The following is a 9,468-nucleotide window of genomic DNA, read 5'->3' on the forward strand; positions in this document are numbered from 1 at the left end:
ATCCCCCCATGGCCCCACAAGGAGCACCAAGGAAGCAACAAGTCCCAGCAGGCTCCTGACACCCAAGGCAATATTTCCTCCAGGTGCTGGAGGAAGCGATGGGAAATATTTCATTTCCATATAGAGCGGTCAGGTTTGCATGGAGTCACCAGAGCCAGCACTGATCTCTCCAGGGACATCCTGAGGTGGGATGGAGGGCCTGGAACACCCTGAACACCTGAGAAAATCAGTGCTCAGTGTGGTGCCCAGACATCCAGGGGGATGTGGGGAGATGGGGGGATGGAGAGTGGTCCAAACCTCATTCCTGAAGGCAGGGGTTGACCCATAGGTCTTGTATGTTGGTAGGAGCTTGGCCATCCCCTTCCTTTGGGATGGGAGGAGTCTCCTCATCAAGGGACCTCAGCTCCCTGAGGGGCCTGGAGCAGGGGGTGGCACAGACAGGCAGTGGGTGCAGCACTGGGGGATGTCAGCTTGCTGCTCCTCCCAACACCCCTCTTCACCTTGGAACAAAAATTGTATTTTCCCAAGCTCCAGCCAGATAATTAATATTGAAAATTAATGTCTAACCCTACAGGAAAACTGGGAATCCTTCACAACCAGCCCTGGCACTATGGGTTTCCTTGGGCAGGAGGATACCCTGGGTTTTTAACGTCAGCTGCACCATTTTAGCCTTTTCTGGAGGCAGATCTGCCGTACCAGGGTGGGTTGAATGCAGAAAACGACAAGCCCGAGGCTGATCCTCATGCAATATGTAGAAACTGAGGCTGGGCATGGAACAACTCAAGTGGAGCTGAATTTCCAACGTGCTCCTGCTGCTGCCTCCTTGAGAAGGTTCTGCAGAACCAGGGGGATTTGTCATCCAAACAGCACCAGCTCCGCGCAAAGAGCCCAGCTCCCGTCTCCAGCAAATCAGGGGAATTTCTCTGAATTGAGTGACGCTCTCTCCTGATTTACTACCCTAATTGTGAGCTATTATTATCATCCCTGTGTCTGCACCCTCCTCCCCCAGCCGTGCTGACAGCTCCAGACGCATCCCAGCCTCTCGCAGAACCGGGAGAGCTGAGCTCGGCACCCACTTGGCTCTTTCACAAGGATTTAACGGGATGACGCCTTTGCTCGGTGTTATTATGAAATAATCATTTCCTCCTGAATTATTTCTCTCATCTCAGTGGGTTTTATAGACACCCAAACTGGAATTTGTACCTTGTCTGTGCGTGTGGTGCTGGGAAAAGCACTTGGTGGGAGGATGTTCCAGGAAGATCCTGTGGCCAGGGTGATCTCTCCTGCTTTCCTTTATTGCCAGCGATGCCCCCAAGGGCTGTTCTGACCCTCTGTGGGTTTGCCACACAAATAGCAAGAAATAACAAAATGCAAAGAGCAAAAAAATGTGCTTCCCACCCCTTTTGCCCCTGTATCCAGCTGGTAGTGTGGCTGGGAGATGCTCCAAGAAGTGGTGCTGTGAGGGAGGGATGAAAGGCACAGGGCAGGGCTATCCCCAGGCCTGGCCTCATCCAGAACAGCTGAATTCGAGTCCCAGGGTCACTGGAAAGCCCAACCCACAGCCAGCCCCACTGCTCAGGGCACCCAGGGTGGGGAAGGGGTGGTTCAAGCTCCCCAAAGAGGGCAGAGCCTGTGGCAGCCCCTTCACTCCTCCTGCACAGCCTCCAGCAATGGCAGCTCTCTGGTGTCTGTCCTGGGGACCCCAGCCCATCTCCTGCAAGGCCAGAGGCACTTTGAGGGCTGGAGCAAATGCCCACAGCCATTCTGGGAAGGGGATCCAAGCTGGACCAAGCACTGCCCAACTGAGGGATGGGGCAGGGCAGAGCACTGAGCCCCATCTCCATCTGAGCCACGGTTTTCCAGCTGAAGGTGTTGACATAACTGGGCCTTGTGTCATTCCAGGAGCTGTGAGAGCTGCGAGCGAGCTCCCAGGGCTGTGATTCACCCTCCAGGGAAAGCATCCGAGCTCCCACCCGCTGCTGACGTCAGGGGATGGAGCTCCTGGACCCCCAGCACCTCCTCACCCCCTCCGTGGGCGGGGATGCCAGGAGACATCTAAAAATGTCCCAGGAACACGGTGACACGGAGCCACAGGGCCAGCCCTGCTCTGCCAGGGCAGGTGCTGCTGGTGAACCCCAAATTTCCCTGGTGGGATGGGGCACAGAGGCTTCCCCCACCCTGGGAGACGGGGAAAGGGTCGGGATTTGTCTGGAGTGATGTGGGAAAGGAGGAGCAGAGCGAAAAGAGACGCTGGGCAGGGCTCCTGTCCCTGGGAGAACCTCCTGGAGCCCAGGAGAATCTCCTGGATGGACCTCCTGGATCCTGAGGGGATCTCCTGGACTCTGGAAGGATCTCCTGGTCCCTGGGAGATCCTCCTGGGTCCTCTGTGCTTCTCCTGGTCCCTGGAAATCCTCCTCACAACTGCTGAAGGGAAAACAGCAAAAATCACCTCTCTGCAAAAGCAACGTTAAATATATCCCTCTGTGATTGTCCAAGGTGGGGTTTTTTTGTAATAAAATATCCAATTATTTAAAGAGCAGCTCCTCTGGGCTCCAGTCTGAATTCTCTTTGGGTCAGCAGAGCTGAGTTGTCCCTTTGCCTCCAAAGGTGCTGCACCAGCCTGGAGAGCTGCTCTGGAGAGGAGCTGGGCACTGTTTGTTCAAATAGAAATCAAAGCAAGGCAGAGAGCCTCAGTGCTGGGGCTGACTGTGAATATTTCCTGCCAGGCTGCCCCTGCCAGGCCTGGGCTGCTGTGGGGTGGGCATTGGGCCTGGAGGGTGCCTCTCACCAGGGCTGCTCCTGCCTCTCTGGCTAAAAGGCTCTCAAAGCCACTTGGGTTTCATAAATCCAGGAAGGATAAAGGGCTCAGAAGCCTCCTTCCAGCCAGGGGTGAGGAATTCCAGCTCTGGACAGAGCCAGGGCTCCCAGAGCCATCACCCTGATAGAGCCCCAGCATCTCTGGGCTGGGGCTTTAGTGCAGAGCTGCTCTGTGTGGGAATGCACAAAATCAGAGGTGTTTGGGAAAGCTGCAAAAGGCCTCAGAGACAGCAGAACTGTGATTAGAGCCAAGCAGCAGCCATGAGATTGGTCAGCAGAAAAATTATTTAAACTGTAGAAAAGCAAAGACAAATAGAACAATGGTCTGTGTATTAATGCTTGTCTAGAATAACTCCCTAAGCTACAGAAAAGTTTATCTAGTGAGATATTAGGAAGTTTGAAGCTTAATCATGGAGCTCTGTGCATTGTGTTTTAAGGCTCACAAGCAGGTATTGTGTTTGAAATAAGCAAGCATTGTTTTAACCAAAGGTACCTGTGCTTATAGTGGTGGATAGAACTGCTGTCAATGTGCTTTTGCTTTGTGGGATTGGTCAAAAAACTTATAAAGTGAATTGTAACATTGAGTTCTTGGTCTGCTGCCTGGGATGGGAGCTGGTGGCATCTTCCCATTGTCATAACCATGGAATGAGACTGATGCTGGAAAATAAAACAGCTCAAGGCAGTTCCTAACAGTCCCAATCCCATTTGTGATTTGTAAATAACCCCCGGCCAGCGTCAGTCTGGGCCACCACATCCTCACCAGGGGGACCCAGCCACGTCCCCCTGTCCTCCCAGTCCTCCTGCTCCAAAGGCACCAAGAGCAGAGCAGCTTCAGGGCTCCAAATGTGCCCAGACCTTTCCCCATGATGCCAATTCAACTCCTGCTTTGCCAAGCCCGGGCTGGCTGTGGACCCCACGATGAGGGGGAGGTGATGAACCCCTGGATTTCCTCTCCCTCAGGTCTGGACCAGCCCATGCCCATCTCCTGCTGCAGCACCCCCCTTCCTCCAGCTGTGGGGGGCTGTTCTCTCACTCCAGGGGTTGGTGCTCACTGAGGAGCAGGGAAATGGGGCCAAAAGTTGAAACCTTCTGGTTGTTGAGATTAGGGAAGAGAAGACTGAGAGGAAATGGAGGAAACCTGCAGGGGAGGTGGCACTGTTGGAAATGGCCAAAACCTCAGCTGGAGATGAGCAGTGTCTGCAGACAGATGTCCTTGGCCTGGAGGGAGCTGTGGGTGACCTCAGGGTCCCCTCTGCACTGCCCTGGTGGGACACAACTCCCTCCAGCCCTCAGCCCTGGGACTGGCTCCCCATGCAGGTGATGGCCAGGGTGGAAACACCTCCCTGACAGCCCAGATGGGATGAGCAGCCCTGCAGACACTGTTTTTAGAGCCTGTGGGCTCAGCCTGAGTGTCTGGTGGTGCTGGGAGGGGGCCAAGAGCTGCTGACAGTCAGATCTGAGCCACAGGGTGGGATGAGATGTTCCCATCACCCCAGAGTTTCATCCCTCCCCAGGGAGCTGCAGGGCTGCAAACAAGCCAGGAGGAAAAGTGCTTTGAGAGGATGATTTCCCTCTCCTCCTCCTCCCACACTGAGCTGCTGCAGGGAGGAGAAGCCAAGAGCTGAGGCTGGGGGTGCCTTCCCCATGGCCTGGGCATGGTGGCAGACACGAGATGGCCACAGAGCTGGCCAAAGCCCTGGGCTCTTACAGGACATGCCAGCCCCATGGCCATGCCAGGTGAGGAGCTGTGCCAAATCATGGAATCCCTGAATGGTTTGGGTTGGAAGGAACCTTAAAACTCATCTCATTCCACCCCCTGCCATGGCAGAGACACCTTCCACTGTCCCAGGCTGCTCCAAGCCGTGTCCAGCCTGGCCTTGGGCACTGCCAGGGATGGAGCAGCCACAGCTGCTCTGGGCAGCCAGGGCCTGCCCACCCTCACAGGGAGGAATTCCTTCCTTGTATCAAATCTAAATCAAACCCTTTTAGTTAAAATCCCGGGTTATGCCCAGCCTGGCCTGTGCCAGGTTCTGAGCTGTGCCAAACCATGAGCTGTGCCAAGCTGTGAGCCACACCCAGCCAAATCGTGCATGGTGCCAGTTTGGGAGCTGTGCCAGCCCTCTCTGCCTGCCCTCAACCTCGCCAGAAACCCCCAGATGCCCTCACCCTGTGAAGCCCCCCCATGTCTCTGCTGCCCATCACAGTTCTCCCCTGGAAGTGGCTGTGCCATGGTGGAAAATTCCCGGAAGAAAAGAGCCAAGATTTGATGCTCATTTCCAAAGCATTTTGAGGACACTCATTATTTATTGTCCCTGCCCAGCTGCCAGGAGCAGCTGGAGATGCCCCATAGTGGTGGCACTGACCCGGCCCTGGGAAGGTGTCCCCAGCAGCTCTGGGTCACTGCTCTCTCTGCTGACCTGGGCAGGTGACAGATCCAGGGTGCAGCTGGCACGGGGAGATGCAAAGTGACACTTCCAAGGCTGTGTGGGCAGGCAGTGCCAGAGCCCCATCTGCTCCCAGCAGGACCAGAGCCCCCTGCCCAGAACTCATGTGGAATTCCACTGGGATCCTGTGGGATCCTCTGGGATCCATGGGGAATGGATGTGGGATCCATTGGGAATGGATGTGGGATCCTCTGGGATCCATGGGAATGCCACTGGGATCCATGGGGATCCATGGGGAATGGATGTGGGATCCTCTGGGATCCATGGGGATCCGTGGGAATGCCACTGGGATCCATGGGGAATGACTGTGGGATCCTCTGGGATCCATGGGGAATGGATGTGGGATCCATTGGGAATGGATGTGGGAGCCTCTGGGATCCATGGGGAACGCCACTGGGATCCATGGGGAATGGATGTGGGATCCTCTGGGATCCATGGGGAACGCCACTGGGATCCATGGGGAATGGATGTGGGATCCTCTGGGACCCATGGGAATGCCACTGGGATCCATGGAGATCCATGGGGAATGGATGTGGGATCCTCTGGGATCCATGGGAATGCCACTGGGATTCTCTGGGATCCATGGGGAATGGATGTGGGATCCTCTGGGACCCATGGGAATGCCACTGGGATTCTCTGGGATCCATGGGGAATGGATGTGGGATCCTCTGGGACCCATGGGAATGCCACTGGGATCCATGGGGATCCATGGGGAATGGATGTGGGATCCTCTGGGACCCATGGGAATGCCACTGGGATTCTCTGGGATCCATGGGGAATGACTGTGGGATCCTCTGGGATCCATGGGAATGCCACTGGGATCCTCTGGGATCCATGGGGAATGACTGTGGGATCCATGGGAAATGACTGTGGAAACCTCTGGGATCCATGGGGAATGCCACTGGGATCCATGGGGATCCATGGGGAATGACTGTGGGATCCTCTGGGATCCATGGGAATGCCACTGGGATCCATGGGAATGCCTCTGGGATCCTCTGGGATCCATGGGAATGCCACTGGGATCCATGGGAATGCCTCTGGGATCCATGGGAATGCCTCTGGGATCCTCTGGGATCCATGGGAATGCCACTGGTATCCATGGGGAATGGATGTGGAATCCTCCGGGATCCATGGGAATGCCCCTGACAGGCAGGATCCTCTTCCCCGTCATTCCTCTGCTGTATTTACTATTTCTCCATCTCCCACCCCCTCTTTTGGGAAGAGACAGACTTCCCCGTTTCCATGGAAACACTCCCCCTCTCCCCTCATTTCTTCAAAGAGGTTTTCATCCCTTTCTTTCAAAAAGAGCTATTTTAAGCCACGGCTTCCCCTTCTCCCCCTCCCCACACTCTGCTTCCAGCTCACGTTTTCCCAGACAAGCAGCAGCCACCAGGCACCCCTGGGAGCTGTGGAATCACCCCCAGTCCTGGTGACTTGGCTGGAGCAGGAGCAGCTCAGATCCACAGTCCAGATCCTGAGGGTTCCCTTGATTTGTGCTCAAACCCTCTGGGGCTGTGGAATTTAATATTGGCACATTAAAAAGTGCTGGTGTTTGAGGGAAGGTCCTGGGAGCATCCAAAGTCCCTTCACCCTGCAGCATCCACTGGGATTCCACAGCCCTGGGAAGCCAGAGGAATATTTCCTTCCCTGCCATCAGAATAAACCAAGAGACACCTGACAGAGCAGGAAATAAATTCTCTTCCACCCTTCCCCAATATCAACAGGGCAGAAACACCACCCAGATCCTCAGGATCGGGGCTGCTTGTGGACCAGCGTGGTGAAGTGAGGGGCTGGAAATGCAGCACTGGGAGGACAAAATCAAGAATCTGCCAATAAATCCAATAATAACAAATGGCCTGGACAAGGTGCTGTTAAGTCAAGGAGAATTCCATCGGGGGAATTTTAACCTTAGCATTCCCATGGATAAAAATGAGAGCAGAGGGATGGACAAACACCCATTGTAGAAGGATGCCAGGCCTGGTTGGAACACAAAGATCCTTTGGATACCACTGTCCACTCAAAAGGAGGGAAGTGAAATATGGAAGGAGAATTCCATAGGGGGAATTGAAACTTTAGCATTCCCATGGATAAAAATGAGAGCAGAGGGATGGACAAACACCCGTTGTAGAAGGATGCCAGGCCTGGTTGGAACACAAGGAAGATCCTTGGATACCTATCCACTCAAAAGGTGGGAAGTGAAGTATCCCAGGCAAGGGCTGCTTAGCAAGGAATGGTTTGAGGAGCAGGGAAATACCTGTAGGAAGCTGGAAGAGCCCCTCTGCAGCATCCTGGAAACGTCACAGTTGGAAGATCTGGATGCTCTGGCTTGGAAAGAGGGACAGGACACAGGTCATTAAAATCCTGCACAGTGCTGAGGAGCTGGGCAGGGAATGATGAATTGATGTTTCTTCACCGTGCAGGGAGCAAATGGCTCCCAGGGAAATTCCCAAGCAGGAAATTTCAAGGGGAGGATTTACAGCACAGCTCTGTCGCTGTGCAGGGATGTGCTGCAGGAGCTGCCACAGCCACCAGCCCTCCCAGGGGATGCCCACACTCTGGCACAGCAAAGCAGGAGCTAAAAGGCAGCAGAGAGCATCCTTTGCACAGCCAGGCTCCTCCAGAGCCTCATTGAAGCTGAATTTCTCTGGGAGGAACCCCAGCAGCATCAGGGCTCGCTCCAGGGGACTGCCCTGGAGCCATTCACCCTTCCTGACCTCTGGACATGCAGCAGGAAACACCCAGGCTGGAATCACACAGCCCCCAGCAGCCTCTCTTCCCCCTAGAACCTGGCAAACACAGCCCAGCCCTGGGCAGAGGAGCTGCAGGCACTGAGCACACCCTGGCCCTTTGCAGCTCCATCAGTGCACACAGTGATCGCCCCAGGAACGGGCTGGGAACCCTGCAGAGCTCACAGGGGCTGGGGAGGCCAAGATTCCTCCTGGGCTGGGTGGGATCACTGCCCTCCACTCAGCAGTGTGGTGTGGAAGGTGTTTCCTGTAGCTCCTCAAGCAATCCCAGGTTCCAGGCCTGGCCTTTCTGACTGGGGCTGTGTGGGAACCCAGCACATCCCTCTGGCTGTCCAGGACCCCTGCCAGGGGGCTCAGAGACCCTGGCACAGAGCCCAAAACACCTCTGGGTTTGATTATGGCCCGTGGAGCAAATTACCAACCTTAGATGAAGATCTGCAAGCCACAACAGTTTAAGTAGAATAATAGTGAATTTATCACAAGCTGAAAAAGTAGATTTTGGGGTTTCTGGCATGGGGGTTCAGGGGGCAAGATGGAGGGAACTGGGTGTGTCCAGCCTTTCTCCTTCTGTTTCTTGGCCTCCATCTTCTGCTGTGATGTTGGCACTTTTAGATTGGTTTAGAGTAGAAGCTCAGTGTCTAACACAGGTGATGGGTATTGGAAAGTAATTGTAAATATTGTATATGCAGTTTTTAGTATAAAGACATAACCCTGCCCTGGGGGCAGGCAGAGTGCCTGGAACTGTCCTGCTGGATGGACCTCAGCGGGGCAGGAGAAAGAATTTTATAGATAAGAAACGATAAACAACCTTGAGACCAAGAAATGAAGAGCTCTGACTCCTTTTTCAAGCACTGGGCTGAGAAAAGAGACTTTCCAATTTTTCTCGGGGTCACTCTGACCAGCAAGAGATCCCAACAGGGCTGGGTTTGGCTGGTGCCATTCGTGCCCCAGCTGCAGCTCAGGGTTTGCCCCATCCTTTCCCTCCCAGATATTCAAGCATCCCCCAGGTAACCACACAGAACCTGCAGCTGGAGACACCACAACCCTTTGGGGATCTGATACAGAGATCAAGGTCACAGCAGAGAATGGAGCAGCAAGAGCTGCTAAAATCCACCTCAGAGGGGTCCTGAGCCAGCCCCAAATCTGCCCTGCCATGTTATCACCTTATTGTCAATCTCCCATACCTCCTCAGGGATTTCTCACGGGCAGCTCCTCACAGCACAACCAACAAACTTCAGCCCTCTTAACAACACAACCAACAAACTCCAACTCTCTTCAGAGCCCAACCAACAAACTCCAACTTTCTTCAGAGCCCAACCAACAAACTCCAATTCTCTCCTCAACCACCTAACCCACCCTTTTGTAGCACTCATCTTCTTACTGGACACAGCTGTGGCCTGTCAAGGGCAGGCCTGTTCCTAATCTTTGCTGATTAGTACAGCTGCACCTCCTCAGGTGTG

The sequence above is a fragment of the Agelaius tricolor genome, unplaced genomic scaffold (genome assembly GCF_023055355.1).
Source record: "Agelaius tricolor isolate 1412-34295 unplaced genomic scaffold, bAgeTri1.0.p SCAF_30, whole genome shotgun sequence".
NCBI lineage: Eukaryota > Metazoa > Chordata > Aves > Passeriformes > Icteridae > Agelaius > Agelaius tricolor.